General features: G+C 36.1%; 1 protein-coding gene across 4 annotated transcripts in view; it reads right to left on the bottom strand.

The window, feature by feature from the left end:
- Positions 1-18,717, bottom strand: part of LOC106792181 (latrophilin Cirl-like) — a 271,426-nt gene that overhangs the window by 199,435 nt on the left and 53,274 nt on the right. For 3 of the 4 annotated variants that reach the window (XM_014758413.1, XM_014758401.1, XM_014758421.1), the window contains exon 2: positions 7,098-7,125. The gene's annotated coding sequence lies outside the window, so the exon portion shown is untranslated. Of the gene's footprint in view, positions 1-1,695; positions 2,740-7,097; positions 7,126-18,717 lie in introns of those variants that run through there. The other variant, XM_014758405.1, reaches the window with a different exon arrangement.

The following is an 18,717-nucleotide window of genomic DNA, read 5'->3' on the forward strand; positions in this document are numbered from 1 at the left end:
TAAAAAAGCAACGTCATCCAAATGATTATCCACGAATGAAAAGGGTCAACGTACGGAAGATTGCTCTCTCGAATCCATAGAAATCAAAGCGACAGGTATGGTAGTCCTTGTATGGTTAATTCGAATATTAACATTAATATAATACGTAAAGGGGATGGTTGATGTCGTTGAGATTCTAATTCGACTACACTCGCAGTACGTTTTGATCTTAACGAATGTTTAACGTACAAAGCCGTAAATTCCTTTATGCACGTTGAATTACATATACGAATTCTGCAATAAGATAAAGAGAAAGAGAGAGAGAGACAGAGAGAGTAAATTTATGTTATGAGGTAACGAATACACGATCACAATTTCATTGTAATTTTATAGGTACGAAAATAGTAGTAGAGTCGTTAAGATGCAAGACCAATTATCGTGCCAATCAAACGACTCTATTAACCGACTACTACTATCACATCAATGACAACTTTTTATTCTCCTTTTTTTTTCTTTTTTTATTTCTTTCTCAAAGAAATATAAGTTAGGTTCAATTGAAAGGTGGTTCGTCTCGTTACCGGGTAACACAGTTTTCTCTCGGTTGGTATCATAGTCAAGAGTTGCGCGGGGGTTAGGGTGGAGGTAAGGTTCGCGCCGTTCACTCAAGAATTCTCTTTGCGTTACGCAAGGGTAACGATGGAGTTGGTTGCGAGCCGACGCACGCTTCGAAGGTCACAAAGAAACAGTTTATAGTGATCGATGACGCGACGACCGAATTTAAAAAGGAGTAATACACCTGAACTATTCGAAAAGTATCGTGTTATTAAAAATATCTATTGCAATTCGACGTACCAGAAAACAAACAAATAAACAAACAAACTAAATAAGAAATACAAAAAAGTAAACAAAATAACAAAATGGAACAACAAAGCGAAACGTCAAAGCTTAGCGGCCCGGCCATCATCGTATACTTTGATCCCCGATACCGTTGATTAGACTTTTTCCCAGGGTAATCGATTATACATATGTAGATCGGATAAAAACCTGTCGGTACGAAACAAAGCACTCTCCTCGTATTCGAGAATGACTGTTAAAGTAAAGAGGATGGATGCCCGAGGCGTATCGATGTTGCGACGCGCGATATACGCTCTAATCGTTCTAGCGCGTTTCAATATTGATAGAAATGAACTATTCGCGGTGTACTTTCTCCAAAAAGAGACGATGCAACTTAAATTTTTTTTCAATTTTAATATACCGAACTCTGAATCGAACCGAACCGTACCAATGATTACGATCCGTATTTAACTAACGTATGAAAATGTATACACAAACATATCATTTTTTACGATTGACAAACATTATTTTTAAATAAAACATATTGATCTTAAGAAAGACAAAGAATAATAAAATATTTTGTAAATATTTTCTGCTTTCTTCAATGAATTACATTGATAATTTAACACACGTTTTTCACACTTAAATTAAAACTCGCGTATATAACTCACGACGAGATAGGATACGCATAATATAATGCATTCGTTCCGAAAAGCTTAGTAGCTATTTTGTTTCTTTTTTCATTCATATGAACGTACAACAGAAGGTATTTAAACAAAAAAAAACAAAAAAAGTAGCACATTTAAATCGTCACAGTTTCGCAATTGTCGATCGATTTGCATTCGTCGTTCATTCATTTAAAAAAGTATAAAACAAACTTACGAGGATGATGATGAAAACTGGGAACTTGTGGCACATCTCACAGCGTATACATATATTTATAAATATGTATATATGTATATTCAAAAAACGAACATAAAGAAAATGGTCACTGTACACAGGATAAAAACAACACACTGAGAGATCCTTAAATGCACTGTGGCTTCGTACAGGGTCCTCTTCGATTCTTATCGTTGATAATGCAAACTGAAAATGAAATGATCCACGGCGAACGATGAACACGGATAAGAGAAGGAAAAAAAAAATAATTCAAGCTTGTTCACAGAGAAATGCACACCTCCCGACGGCTCCTGTTTTCACCGCGATGCAGCTGCACTATCATTCGATCGACCGTTCGACGAAATCTCCGCAGCATCCGTCTCGTATTTTACTCCATATATCCTGGATATATATCACGTAGAATTGAATCCTTTAAACTTAATCCCTTTGAGCGTTATTCACGTTAGTTCCTCGCACTATCTTTTTCTATCCCTTTATTTGTAAACCACCGTTAGAAATAAATAACGTACTCTACGTAAAAACACCAAATATTATCTAGTGAAATTCGCGAGGTATTCTTCATTCGTTTGAGTAACACTTTCGAACGATTTATGAATCACTATGATTTAATTAATATAATCTTTCTTTTAATTTCCACCTCTCCTTAACCTATTCAATCAAGCACCTATCGATTGTATTACGGAGCGCGCTTATACAGATTATCGCGAGTTTCCATGGTGCACTCGAACGCACTTTACAAACGAATTCAGCAAGTACAGGTTTTAATTCTCAATATCCTCTTTAACGAACTTTCGATGTATTTCGTCACGCACGCACGCACTCGAAGGATCACTTTTGTTCCTCTCCTCCTTCTCCTCCTGTTGGAGGACACGCTAAGGAAGACGACGCGCGAAGAAATCGTAGTAAAAAATCCGAAAGAGAACACTGGAAACGGCCGATCCGCTCCCAACGACGTCGGCGGAGTAACTAAGCGGCGAAAGGGAACGAGAGAGCGTCAGCCCCCACCACTGACCTGTCCTGACGCCCCACCGTCAAGCCCTTACCCCCACTACTCTCGTTCGTTCTCGCTCTTGCTCTCGTATATGTATACATTGGCTCTCACTCGCTCCCCACCACTACTCGTAAAACCCAACGGAACACGCTTAACCCTCCGTGCAACTACTACGCTCTCCAGACTCTCTATCTCTACCTGTTTCTCTCTCTCTCTCTCTCTCTCTTTCTCTTGCTGTCTGGATATATTTCTCTCTTCTCCCTTTCTCTCTCTCACTCTCTCTCTCTCTCTTTTTCTCTTCATTTGTAGAGTTAGTTTTATTGTATGTTGTATATATTTCACTTTTATTTCATTTTTAATCTTATTTTTTTTGTAACCACTCTATTTCTCTGTTTGTCTATCCTGTCGCACGTTTTTTCTTTTTGTTTACTTGCTTTGCAAAAGACAAACCGTTAGATAGCAAAGTCCAAGAGGTTGTTCTAATGGTTCGATCAGACAACAACGAGAAGAACACTTTCACGAATTAATCGGTAGCGTCCTCGCACTACACATCCAACCACGATTGATTCGGTGTGGAAAGTCGGAGAGAAAAATCACTTGGTGAAAAACGTTCGATATTTTCCACTTTCGGAGATTTCAACCCTGTAGACTCTGGATTTAACCATTATCTTCTTTTCCACTGTTGGGCGAGAACAGAACAGCTACGACGACGACAACGATGTCCGAAGTGCGCGCGCGCGGCTACAGTAAATCGCTTAAATCAATTTTGTCTTAATTTACGAAGAGAAGAGATCGTCTTTTCGAGGTGCTACTGACGGTGGAGATAAGGAAGTAATTTAAGAAATTCCTCCCTCTTCTTCCTTTTCCACTTCCTCTTCCTCTTCTTCTTCTTCTTCTTCTTCTCTCCTCTCCTCTCCTCTCCACTCCTCTTTTCACACCTAAGAACGTTTTCAAGACGAAACGTTAACATACCTATCACCTTTTTAATTCTCAATTAATTATTGTTGTTGTCGAAATAAATTTATTATGCTTAGCCTAATTCTTTAAAAGAGTTCATTAAATGATGTTTTTATTATTTAAGTACATTTATTTATTTATCATATTTTTATATTCATTAATTCTTATTTGAAGTAACAGTTTGTAAATAAACAGAATATGTTTTATTTCTCTCTCTCTCTCTCTCTCTCTCTCTCTCTCTCTCTCTCTCTTTCTCTTTCTTTATTCATCTCGTTTCTTCTTCCTATCTCTTGGCTTCACATCTAACGCCCAAACGGGTATCGCTCGTTTCTACCTACGAATGGAGCGGAAACGTTACATCGAGGAGCGTATCACCCGATTTATCTCTCTCGGTAATCCGTTTTCGGTCTATCGCCAGACTCGATTGCTGAGCACGAACGAGCCTCGTCCGTTCTAGCCGACGCCTGAACGCTAAATAACCCGTGCGCGACGGATAAGCCGACGACGCTTCGTCGATCCCAGGACTAACCCTGACTAGTCCTTCCTGACTCGGTAAGACCAAAGCTGTACCGGTCAAGTTAAATGTTCTACCATTATGAACTCGATCTATACCACATATTGCTTTCCTCTTTCTTTCTTTTTGTTTAAAAGTTAGAAAATTTTTTCTTTTCGTTTTTTTTTTTTTTTAATTTTTTTCAATGGCTACGATTGTTACTTAGAAAAAATTGCTTTTTTCCGATTTATACCGAAGAATGCTCAGATATTTTCCTTTTTATTTATCTCTCTCTTTCTCGTGTTGATCCGTACACCAAAGTTGAATCGAAGAGTAATAAAGCGGTCTTAGGTGAAAGGCGTACGCGCGCGACAAGATTTATCGCACCGTGGAAATTTATTCGTCTGTATTTACCGGTAAAGGCGAAAACCACCTCGGGACAAAGGAGCCACCCCTATCTTGGGGGTATCGCATAAACAACCAAGATCGCGATCGTACTTCTACGATGTACGATCTCCGAGAACGCTTTTACAAAAGAGCCGCGAGACCGACGGCCTTCGTGGTGAGTTGAGACGAGGGTTAAGAAGGAAGGACTTTAGAGTTTCGCCCTTGCTTTGCTAATCCTAAAACTCCATAAATATCGAAAAGAAAATTTGTTCTCCAAAGGATCATTCTTGTAATCTGGTTGCTACCAACTTTTTGCTTATTTCATTATTTCGATTCTTTTCGAAAGAAATGGTAGTATTGTAGAAATCTATTAAGTACATGCAGAAAAAAAAGGGAAACGAAAAAAACGATGCCATTTGTCTCGCTTCAACGAACCAGTTAAAAGGGGACTCGTATTTATATACCTACATATACCACCATTTTCATTTCCAATTTTTCTTTCTCTCTCTCTCTCTCTCTCTCTCTCTCTCTCTCTTTTTATCGTTCTTAGTACAATTATGCACGCCGCTTGTTTCTTTCATTGGACTCTTTCGAAATCTTTCATTTTCACCTCTCGATCGCGTGATCGCCGCTTTCGTGCAGCCCTTTTGGCAGACGCGTTACGTACCTACCCGAAAGACACGTTTCCAACCATGTTCGACCACGCGATGAGGAAAGAAAGAGATAGAGAGAGAGAGAGAGAGAGAGAAAAAGAATTCCAAATGGGATGCAATTACTGCATCGAAAATTAGAATGCAACCCCGTTTGCCATTGCATCGTATCATATCGCAAAGAGATTGCATACTATTTCGTTGTAATTAATGTGTAAAAAGTGGTCTTTCTAGATCGTGAGAATCGTTTCTCCCTGTTTAATAATTGACTCCTTATTTTGGGACTAACGAGAAGATCCAGGTAGCTCTCGTATTTTTACGATCACAAAAGTCAGTTAATATCGCCTTTGGCGGTATATACCAATGCCGATTTTAGGAGGAAGTAGAGACAACAAACGAGAAATGAACTAGCGAGTCTTCTTTGCCGAAAAGAATGAGAAGGAAAAGTTGATGGCAGGGAAGGGGTAGGTTGTCCTATTGTAGGTTTGTGTCTGTATTTTTCTTAACCTTCCTAAATTCCCGTTTACCATTGACTATTTCACGGTTCATCCAAGCGATGAGAAAACGACAACTTGGAAGGGCCAAGCAGGGTAATAGACCAATACCCTTTGATGCTTTTCTATTCTTTTCCTTTTGCTATACCTACCGTTCATCATCCATCTTTCTGCCTATTTGTAGTTCCTTTTCATGGAAGAATATACCGCTGCATCTGATATTTGTTCATTTAACACGTTTTGTGCCACAAGTCACTTTTCAACATAATACAGCAGCACACCACGTGTACCACAAACGGTAGGCAATATATAATAGAGTTGGAAGAATATATTTAAATGAAATATTCTTTAGTTTTTCTTAAGAATTTACAATTTATTTATTCGTAGAATTAATGTTGAAATCATGAAGTATAATTTTTATTTGTCAATCGTGATTTCAACAGATGTTTTTCTTGCACTTTATCTATCACAAATGGTACACATGCCACGGAACATGTTAATAAGGAATGATTTTTGGATAAAAAAGATATTGATCTTTTCGAACACTTATCAAAGTGTGATAAAGATAGACGATCTATTAGAAACGCTACGATTTCTTGTGCTTTTATTTCGATATTGTTAATAAAAAATTTTAAGACAAGCAAGAAATGTAACCGTTTCGCTGTTGATCGCGACTCTCGATTCGTTGTTCCACATCGCCTAGATATCGTTGAATCTGAGTATGTACGTGACTATGCGTGTTTTATAAGCGAAATCGATATACGCCGATCACGTGTATCGTGAGAACGCTCCTTCGATGAATTTTCATTTATCGTTTCTCGATTTACACGCTTGTCGATTGTACGAAAGATTGGCGACTCTCGTAAACGGACAATTATGCACAGTAGATTATTCGAAACAAACGGGATTGCGACTTGTACATACCATACCACGATTCGAAATGAAATCGTAATCTTTGATGTAATGCATTATGTTCCGTAATACATTAGAGAGAAATTTTACAGGTGGTTTGTCGAATCGCTAGTTTTACTGGTGAGTCGTTCTTTCGTTTTCCATCGTCTTAATAAAATTAGGTAAGAATGAATAAGACTATATATTGCATATACGTGCCAGTTACACCGAGTGGTACCTATTTATCCATACATATATGTATATAAGTAGACGCGTGGGAAAGAATTTTCTTTGTTTCTTGTCGGAATTGCGCGTATATATAAATTTATATGAGCAGAATTGTTCGCAAAATACCTCACGGAAGCTTCCGTTGTTAAAGTAAAAAATGAAGGAAGTTAAATAAGCGGGTGGAAAACAAAATGCTAGGGTGAGGAAAAAGAAAGATGGTTAACAAGGTTATCAATTTATCTCTCTCTTTAATTTTATAAGAACAATATATGCATACTTTTGAATATACTCACGTAATTTTTCCACGCCGTTAGCGATTATCTGCAACAGAAAAGTAGAAGAGTGAGATGTTAAAAACGTGACACGAGAAACGATTCAGTTTAAACATTTATATGTGTTCGTGTCGCGTTCGTTCGTCGTTCGACTCGCGTTACGGCCGACGTTCGACGAGGAGAGATCGAATCTTTAAAACTCGTTCGAGAACGTGTACGCGAAGAGACCAATAACGGCTCGAGGCCAAAACGTAAGTACTTCGTAGGATGCTTCTATGCTGCCAAGTGGGCTCTCTCGATCTCTTATATAAGTGTTTTAATTTCGGTATTTCACGATAATTAAAGTGGAAAACATGTTTTCTCAACACACAAATTTAATACAATACGCATTGCGACGAATATACTTATTAATATCATTGTTATCGTTATTATCATTGTTATCATTATTATCATTATTATATTATGAAGCTACTATCAGCTCGATCTATGTATATATAGAATAGATATTTATCTATTTATTATAATCAATGAGTACAATGAAATTCAATTATAAGCGCAGTAGACCAAACGTGAATATAATGAACAATAACACGAATATAAATTTAAAATGATTACGTATTATAATACTTATCAATTTTTTCTAAATTTAGAAAAAAAACATCAAAGTAGTAGATATGACACATAGGTGAATGAAGTGGCCTCTCAGAAATATAACTACTGACTCATCGGTAAGTCACGCTGAGTTGAATCTATTAAATAATGACCCCATATACGATTCTAAAAGTTTCCTGTATTGTTCACGTATTATTTGTATGTATTTATCAATTAAACAAAAAATACAATGAAATTATCGAGGAACAAGAACAACGACAAATTGAATGGATCTCTATTACGATTTTAAGCTCATTTAATTCGAGAAGGTGAATACCACGAGAAGGAGCATAATGCAACTCGTGTCGTTAGTTTTCATAACGAAAAGAGGAGCAACGAAATGTGCATCGACATTTACCTCGACTCGATTGCTCTGGAGATATTCTTGTGCGATATCACGAGTCGGTACTACCGATTTTCAACGGTGTATATGGCTAGGTTGTAGCCGATTATCGTAAGGTTTTGCATTCGAGGGATTTCACTAATCCATTCTCTCCATATAATCCCATTATCGGCCGTTTTCCTTACGGCGATACCAGGTTAACGGAGTACGCACGTACGTATATACGTATGCATATACGTGGTAACGCGTTATATCTACAACTCGTATTTAGAGATCCTGGCAAAGCGACCTTTACACCAGGGACGAGACAAAGAGAGTGTATGTGTGTGTGTGTGTAGCTGAAAGAGGGAAAGAGAGAAAATTTTATCGAAGGTAACTGCAACACCGATCGACGAAGAACGTTCACGCGTTCGCAAATGCCTCTACCGGGGTACAATTAGAATATCGTCCTATTCAATATGCGCGAGCAAATCCTAGGCAAAGCGATCGTATTAAATGGTTTCGACTGATATTATTGCCATGGTTAAAGGTTGTCTTCATAGGACCATATGTATAAAATGTTAGTTGAATGATACGACGATACACGTATTAACATTATAGACAAACGAAAGAATGGAATTTAGAAATTTTTAAGTTCGACAAAAAATTTCATGCTCGTTTATTATTCTTTTTTTAATTTAAACTAGTACCATTCGAAAGAAATGTCTAAGTAAATCATCTTTTTTTTTTTTAGGGCCAAAGTGATTCTTCTCGAAACAAATTTCTAGGTCAACTATTTTTACGTTTTTTCTTTTTTTTTTTTTTTTAGATGAAACCCGTAAATAAATCATAGCATACAATACTGTATACATCTAGCTATCAACTATTAGGCATCATAAATTTTCACTAACATAAAGGACGGATTTCGTGATGGTCGCACAAGTTGACGCGTGTGTATCGAACGAATTCATTTTGCGTAGGTAACGTCTCATTCGAATCTGGACCGTAACGAATTCGCATAGCGAGGGTGAAAGGAAAAGGAGAAAGAATAAGAAAGAAAGAAAGAAAGAAATGAGAAAAGAGGAAAGAAAGAAAGAAAGAAACGGACCTTTTTGGGGTAGCCCCCTAGGGGGTAACAGGCAGGCACACAGATCAGGGCACAGAAGAGTGGTGCTAACTTAATGAGGGACCACCTAGTTTTAACTGTTTGTTTTTTAAGCAGAGCCATGGTCCAAGTCGAGCGAAGAAAAGAAAAGAAAAGAAAAGAAAGTGAAATAAGAGAACAGCAAAAGTTAGCTGGACAGACCGGTGATGGTGGACGGATCCGATTCTCGTCGTTCCTTCCTTTCCTTCGTCTTCGTTGACGTTACTTACATTCTCTGTCTCCCTTTCTCTTTCTTTCTCTTTATACGCGTTCACGCTCGGTCGACCTTCATTTATGGCTTGCATCGCATACCTCGTTGCCATAACTTCCGCGATTTAGCCGTGAAATTACACGCGAATGAATCGGTACCAAAGAGCAGCGAGCGAACGAACGAACGTACGATAGTACGATAAACTTTCCGGCTCTTCTCCTTTTTCCCTTATCCTCCCGTGTTCTCCTTTTCCTTTTCATCTCTCTCTCTCTCTCTCTCTCTATCATAGCCTATGTACGTATTCCGTCTCGATCTTTCGTCGTTCGATCGATTTATTCGCTTGATTCGCGCGAAGAATGCAGCTGACGCGCGATACTTTCGCGGCCGATTAACAATAAGTTTGCCTTATTCTTCTTCTTCTTCTTTTTCTTTTTCTTTTTCTTCTTCTTCTTCTTCTTCTTCTTTGCGCCACTTCTCCAAACCACTTTGGTAGCCATTGTGTGGATTTTTGTGCCGATAGATTCCCTCTCTCTCTCTTTCTCTCTCTTTATATATATAGGATATATGTATGTGTATGTAAAAAAAGTTGTGTGCGTGAAAAAGTAAACGAAAAAAAGGAAGAAAAATTTTCTTTCATTAACGTCGCCATACTGTAATACTTTTTCTAAAGTCCTTTCTTTCTCACTGTCGTTTTTTTTCATTTTATATTTCTTTAACGAAGCAAAGAAGATCTTTATTAGAACAGGGACCCACATAAATTATTTTTAAATCGCAATTTTCCGATATATCGTACCGATCAGAACATTCTTTTCCCGCGACTTGTTGTTTTCTAAGGATAAAAAGAAGGAGAATATATTTTCGAAAGTGAACGATAACGTAGCGATGAAAAAGTGTGTTTGACGTGGGTGCATCGTCCATGATTAAATTTATCACTGACAAGCGGTACGGAAAAAGCACGTTGACATAACTTTTGTCTCGACCACGTCTGTATCCTTCCGTCGTTCCAGCGACAAGCACGACGAGAGTTAACTTTTGTTGACGCGAGTGTTCGTGCACAGAGCAAAAAGCTTCGCATTAGGAATTTTTGCGAAAATCGAGAAAATGTAGTGTATAATAACATATATATATAATATATATACATATATAGAGACTTAGAGAGAGAGGGAGAGAGAGGAGAGGTACTTTCGAAAAAGTTACCAGAAACGTTTTAAACTTGCTGGTTCGGAATTCGTTTCGCGTAGACATAGTTTTCTTTTTTTCAAAGATTATATTTTTGATTAGCACTTCGTGAAACATACATTTACAGAATTTAATACCTCTCTAACATACAACTTGTTTTAATACGACTCGTTACAGTTTATATTACGATTTAAATTCCTGACAAATCATTTTACATAAAGTAATTTACATAGGGTTTTTTATTTTATTTAAGAAAATAAAATCAAATCAAATTTATATATATATATATATATTGAAATACAATAGATTAATAATGAAACTGTTCGTTCGATTTAGTTTTCTTAACGATTCCTTTAGCTAGTTTAGAAAAATACTACTCACGATCACATATTTCCCGTTGAAAATATGGCATATGGGCTACGATGATGAAGGGACGGTCTGCCCGCCGGCGATCTCGTATTTCCCGTCGATTATTATTCATCCTGCCTTAATATAAAAGAACACGATTGGCTGACCTCGCAAGGATCCCCGGCGACACGACGTAGGACACGCGAACGAAGGATGAAAATGAATCGGTGACACCGAAAGAAAGGTACCCTTGTTAACATTCACTTCGTCGCATTACCATGCTTAACGTGTTAACCCCTTTCGCTTTATTTAAACAATTGTTCTTTGACTAGGGTCTTGTTAAAAACACGCTCGTTACACGATAGCTTTCTATTGATCTTTCATAATGGTGAATAGAAAGGAATACTGTTCTATTATTAACAATCTTTTTAACCATTTTCATTGATGAACAGAAATTGCTCGTCAGCATGGAAAATGCTTTTTCGATTATGAATTTTGGAAGTATTTTAAAAAGTAATCACAAATTCTTGTCTATACCGTAATTCGGTAAAAAGTTCATCCTTTTTTGAGATGCTTGCTACAAAGCTTTTACTTCTCTTTCTCTCTCTCTCTTTTCTTTTACTCTTTCTTTTTCTTCTATCCTTCCTTTTTCCATCTTCGTCTTTCATTGTATGACCTCGTGACGCATCAGGATAAGTGACATTTCGTGTTCCGTCTCGTGAAAGATTTCAGGGATGCACGAGACATAGTAAATAAAAATATATATTCGTTTATAGAAGAAGAGAGCACGATGCCGAGCAAGTTTTCCATTTTGCGAGAAAGGTGAAACGTTCTCGCAATAGTACCTATCGGTTGTTTATCTTTAACCTAGCAAGATTATTGAGATTCTGGATTTAAAATATTACTCGTATTTTATTGTTTATTTATTTATTTTTCACCTCATACAAAATATATAAAACTGAAGTGAAAATTTTGTGGAGGACAATCGTACGAAGCAGTTATACTACAATCAAGAATCGAGGAAGACTTTCTATGGTTTGAGATATCCAAGGTAGCCGCGTTCTTGCGCTAACGAGTGGACCTTAAAAGGGGGAAAGAGTTTCCTCGATCACCGGTTAACATCTTTGTCTCGTCCTTTCGAGGCCGGCTTGTGAATATATTCATGAGAAGGAGTGCGCGAGCGAACGAGCGAACGAATGAACGAGCGAGAGGAAGATAAGGAGTAAGAGAGAGAGAGAGAGAGAGAGAGAGGGAGAGAAACAGTGAGTACAAGAGTATGAGAGAGGGAGAATACTGTAGTATCGACCCGTCGAAAATTTTCGTCCTCTTTCGTGCATCAGACTCTGTGCATCTCCTCTAACAACGTTTACCGCTAACAAACGAAAAAAAAAAAAAAAGAAAAAAAAAACGCACTGATTTTTAATTGGACTACTATCGTTAACGATCGATATCTGTCAATTAAGTATAATTCTGCCAAATCTCATTTATTATTCCTCTTCTCATTGTCATTTTATTAATGCACGTTATTCCGTTCTCGAGGGAGTAGGTAGAGTAGCGTAGACTCGATTTATTTTCATCGTGAATTCTCAATGTTCGTTCGTTCGTTCGTTCGTTCGTTCGTTGCTTTCGACGTTATCTTTATTCGAAATCGAGCCACCCCCTTCATGATTTTTCCATCGATCCGAATACCGAACTATACCATGAACTGAACGATAATTGAGAAATCGTTTTGTTTCATTGAAAATCGAACTTTGATCCTCCCCCCACAATTTCGTTTATATTTTATTATTTTTCTTTTTTTTCGAGTAACGTATCTCTCCGATCGACGCCCTTTCTCGTCAAACTTCATTTTGAGTTATTTCAAAGCGTCGATATTAACAGTACTCGATGCATTTTGTACATTTTTATCTTACTTTTTCAATCTAATATTCTCATAACTTCGACCTACTAGAAACACGTATAAGATTTTTCATTGGAACGTAGGTATGAAATAACTACGATTTAATAAATCAAATGTGTGTGTGTGTGTGTGTGTGTATCTACTTTTTTTTTTTTTTTTTTCATAGTAGTAAAGAAATAAACGATTGAATAATAAATGAATTATTCTGATACGGAAGGATATCATTAGATGCATAATAAATATCGTTCGTGTCACTCTAACAGATTAAAATGGAAACTAATATTCTTAAGTGATTTCCGATTGAAAATAAAAGTAGAAGATATAACAGCTCTTTTTCAGAAACGGAAATTGAATTATGATATAATATTTTAATAAAGAATGCGATGAAACGCATAAATGAAACGAAGTAGTTTGAAATCGAGTAGGTAAGTTCGTTTATCGAATTACGTTTTAAGTCGGACAGGTTCGTCATTTTTAAATTGTAACTTATTAGAAAATAGATTCGAAGCTGTTTCAGGAGATTCCTTTTAGATGCTTAGAAGTTATCGAACGTCGTATCTTCTCGTAAGAACGCGTCCCTTTTTATCAGAGACGTTTCGGCGACTGGAAGATAGCTCTTATGACCGTAGTATGATCATTCGTCACGGTCGATAAACTTTTATCGCTTTTTCCTTGTCAATTCGTCTAGTATATTTAGGCGCATCATGTACTTCCGTTGATAGTAACGTAAAACTCACACCTTATGAATTTCAATATTTATTAAAGATAAAATAAGAATTTATGATCACGTTTTATGTTTATTATAAAATCATAACTTCTTTAACAGTGTATTATTAGTTTGAATTATTATATTTATAATATAATGAAATAGAAATATAGTACAATACATCTTACTGATCTTATTGGAAGAAACGTTGAATAAACAATTTCGTCAAGTTTTAATTCGTTTCGATTTTAGAATTTCAAACGATAAGTAATTTACCTAATCGCAAAGTTTGACTCTCACCTTTTAGGATGTCTCACGAACAACGACACCTAATTCCAACAGGGAGAAGCACTTACACGCGAGTGACGGTCAAAAGTGGAATCATTAATCACTTGACATCCGTCGAGCGTCGGATCCAAAGGGATTCTAAGGGCCATGACTTTTTTTCGTTATATTCCTGTTAAAAGTTTTTCCACGAAGTGCGAACTGTCTACTCGTACACGCGTGTTATTCTTCGTATTATAAAAATGATAATCGTTAAGAAGTAAGGAATTACGAGCGCGTGGTAATACATAAGATATATATATTTCTTTCGGCGCTTCTAACCATATAATTTAAAACATTGTTGCGTCTTAAAACCTCTTGAATTTCGCGTTCGACTGGCATAAAACGGCCTACCGGAGCGTCAAATAAATGGCTTACGAGTAGGCACGAATACGAGCAAATGGTAACGGGCCGTGTTTATCTCGGATACTAGTGTATGTGCATCGTGCCTACTAATAGCTGGAATTCATGGCTCGGCCATTTGAAATAGGTAAGTCGAAGGGAATTCTTGAGAAAATTTTTCTTACTTCGTATTATGGTTTAACCTAGAACCCCTACGAGTGCTACTATCTTTCTTCTTTTTTTTTTCCTTTTTTTTTCTTTTCAAAAGAAAGCTACACATTTCCTCTGGTAGAATACAACGAGTCTTGGATAATGGGATGATACTAACGCGAAGGTAACCAAAAAATATGAAACGAAACATCGAGAAACGTTATTTAGGAATAACGATGGAACTTGAAAACAAGGAAGGTGTAAAAATAATTATTGCATTTACTTTGAAATGTGATTTGAATCTATCAAAAGTAGTCTCACATTCATTGACTTGTAATGAGTCTAAATAAGCCCGAGGAGATAATTACGAAGCCCGCCATCACTGTTATTTTTGTAAACCTAAAGAAAACGTTGCGCATGGTCTTTAAAAGTTGTCATTAACATTGTTTTTGTCCAGGAAGATAATATTACCGCGGCACCGGTCTTATCTAACTAATGTTCTAAGAATTCTTACTAGTCTTTCTTGTTCTTTCTTCTTTTCTTGTTGACTTGTTACATTACGAATTGAAATTTCGACTATAATTAAGACGTTTGTATTATCTCGCTAATTAATAAAAATGTTTAGAATCGTAAGAGAGAGAAAAAAAACTATATATGAAACATTAAATGTACAAAAATTACATTTCGAAGCAAACAATTTATTACAAATATTATTTTTTTCTATCAAAATATCGAAAGAAAAAATATTCTCTATTGCAATATGTTTAAATAATTTTGTTATTACTCTATATAAATATATAATATATTTATCTATCTAACTATCTCTTGTTCGTAAACGTATCGATAAGTTTCCGGTTGGCATCTCTCAGTAAGGGAAATGAGATGGATAAAGAGAGGAACGGAGAGGAGTAGCCGGTTGCACCGGTGGTGGCAGATGCGGATTCTCGGGACGGGGCTACGCGCATACGTCCGTTCGTGAGGGAAATAAAAATACAGTAGGCGTGTCGGGTGTATATGCTTGATACGAAAGAAGGAGGGTACATGTTAGGTGCTCTCGTATATGCGTGCGTGCGTGCGTGCGTGCGACAAAGAGTGAAAGCGAGCGAGAGAAAAAGAGAAAAAGAGTAACACACAGAAAGAGAGTGAGAGAGTGAGTGAGAGAGAGAGAGAGAGAGAGAAAGACACTTTGGTGTGTAAGCCGGCTTATTACGCGCCGCCGGAGGCTACAAACACGCCGAATAATGGCCGAGGCTCCTTCGTCGAAGAAAGACCGTCGTCGTTGGGAGATGCCCTTAGGTAGGTTTCTCGGTAGGTAGAGTTTGCCAAGGTACAAGTCGAGATAGGCAGCCAGCCGCGGAAAGCGACGGCCCGAACACGCTGGTGGGAGGGAGCAAACGGTGTCGTATTAAATTATAATACTTCCAGAAGGAAATTACTAGAACGACGGTAGTGTAAAGGGTGTGAGAGTAGTTTCTAGTCATGCCATACTTCTTTCTACTATTTTTTCCCCCCTTTCCCTTCCCTATCTTACTTTTTTTATATATCTTTTCATACAACGTATATACTTTACTCTATTTTATTTTTATCATCATTTAATAATATAGTCGAAATATCAAAATGTTTAAGGGGGAAAAAAGTTCAATGTTTCTGATAGATTTTTATTTTTGTTTTTGGATTGTTTTTTATTTTTTTTATCTTTGTACTATATCGAAAGAATCGATATCTCTCGTTTTAAAGTACGTAACGCGTAATGTCGAATAATAATCTCTCGGTAATGACGGAACGCATACTAAAATTCATAGCGAACAGTTAACGGATGAGGGGAAGAATCGTAGATGCGTGAGAGAGGAGAACGTTTCCGTCATATTCGTAAAGTAAGAGTAAGAGAACTTCCTCCTCTTTTCTTTGCCAGACGCTTCCTCTTCTCTACGTCGCCATTTTCGTAGCTATCGTATTCGTCGTCATCGTTTTCGAATATGAGACGCATAATTATTATCACACTATGTTTGCATACATTTCTCCCTATTAATATTCATAAAGTCGATCCGTCAAAACGGACCCTTCTATAGGTACTTCGCCTTCTTTACAGTTTTCCTTATACTCTTTGACACTTTGGTCCCTGTTAGCTCTATTCGGAAAATATCGAAGAAGTAAACGTGATACTGAATAAAAAAAAAAAAACATAACGTATAGCTAAAATTAATCGAGAGACGTTCGAAGGTGTGAAAAAAAAAGAAATTGAGGTTAAATTTATGATGTAGAGGTTCAGTTTTATTAGTAGCTTTATTTGAAAGCTACCCTTGCATCTAACGCGTTAATCTCTATTACTAAGGGGTCTCGTGTTCACTCGTGTTATCATGTTTTCTTCTATTTTCTATATCTTTTTTCTTTTTTTTTTTTGGTAAACCCTTACTTTACCACGAGGAAAAAAAACGACTTGGGAATGATGTATGATATATTCTAGAAAAATATTTTGTATAATACAAAATATATATATATATAATTGAACTAATTAAAGCAACATATAGTTAATAAATAGAATACGATAAGATATGAAAGAAGAAGAAAGATATAATTGAAACACAAATCTCTATCGTCGTTTTTCTCTGTCATTTACGAGATTATAATAAACATTGAATTCATTCGTCAAGAAAAAGAATGCACTCGTCCGAGATAAAACGCGCGACCGATAGAGTGAAAACTTCAAGATTCGATTATTCCTTCTTCTTGTTAACCAATCGTTTCTTTAACGAATGCAAACTCTTTCCGAAGATAACTAATTGCCAGTACTTCTAATTGAAGGAAATTAAAACGCTGAGTTTTCCTACCTCCTTTCTCCTCTTTTTTCTTCTATATTTTTCTATCTCTCTCTTACTCTCTCTCTCTCTCTCTCTCTCTGTCTTTCTCTCTTTCTCTTTTGCTTACTCTTCTCATCGTTTCCTATCTACTCTGCGTTAAATCAAGCACAATTTACGAGGCAAGGTATAAGAAAGAGAATTATTTCTTGACTTGACTTCAATCGAAAGAACTAATACTCCAAGTATGGAAGTTTTTATTTCGAAAAAAGACACAGTCATTGCAAATTCAAATGTCTTTGATAAATATATATATATCCAATTGCTTATTTCTGAATTCTGTTAATGGAAATTGTGTTATCAGAAGAAAGATTACGTCAACAGAAGCCTATAATACGAACTTACCCTTTTTAGCTTTTCATTTATATCTTTCTTTCGTTATGCATCCAGATTCGTTGTATTCGATCAATGGAATTATTAAAATAGACAAATGAAGAGAATTAAAGGTGAAGACAAAATAATATTAAGATTTAGTAAGTGAATTGTGTGAATTAAATGGTAAAAATAAACTTTTGTACTTTATATACATAATGAATATAAATTCGCAAACAACAGAAATTGACTCTAAAAATAGGTGCTTCAATATTTGGTAACTTAGTTAACGTATAAAAATTAAAAAATTAATGAATATTTATATACAATATATTCATATATTTTACCATATTCTCGATTCATTTCCAATTGTATCATATACATTTTTCATACGTTTCTACAATTGCTAGAGATACATTTATTATTGATTATTTTGAAATAATTAATCACTTCAGAAATTGGTTCTTCAATAAATCTGTGTTGCGAATAAAAGTATTTATATATATAAATGTGAAAGATTTTGTTTAAATTTTAAACTGTTAACGTATTTTCTTCGTTTTTAATGATATGAAGAATATTTAAGACACACTTCGATTAATTTCAAAAGAGGTATATCACGAAAAACAAATGTTCTTTCCTATGGATTTTTTTTATGGTCGTCGATATTTTTAAAACTATAAACGTATACTTTTTGCTATTGTGCTTAGTAAAAATGTGATAAAATTGTAATGCCCGCGGATTAAGTAAAACTCTTTTGTCATAAAAAAAATACATGCTTATAGGGTAAAAAATACCGACGACCATGAAAAATTTCATAAAGACTTTAAAAGAATACTTTTTTTTTCACATGATAATAGATCTCTTTTAAAAGCAATCGAAATTTATCTTATATTAAATATTTTTCATATCATTAAAAAAAAAACCTATTTTAGGTGGCCATTTTCAGTTGAGGCACCCTGTATGTAGTTCATTCGTTCGCATATATCATGCACAAAACACATAATTCATTTTTTTTTGCGTGTTTATATATATGTATGTATGTATGTATGTTTGTATTAGAGAAAGTAGTGGCGAGAAATTAATCGACCGTCTGACATGGAGTACGCTCGCGTGTTTTCTCTTCGAAATATCAAACGTCCTCGCGATCACGATTGCCTGTGACATCGGTTTATACCATCGTAAGCGAGAGCTGCGAAG

This window comes from Polistes canadensis, unplaced genomic scaffold (assembly GCF_001313835.1).
Source record: "Polistes canadensis isolate GaletaPanama2010 unplaced genomic scaffold, ASM131383v1 scaffold_9, whole genome shotgun sequence".
Lineage (NCBI taxonomy): Eukaryota > Metazoa > Arthropoda > Insecta > Hymenoptera > Vespidae > Polistes > Polistes canadensis.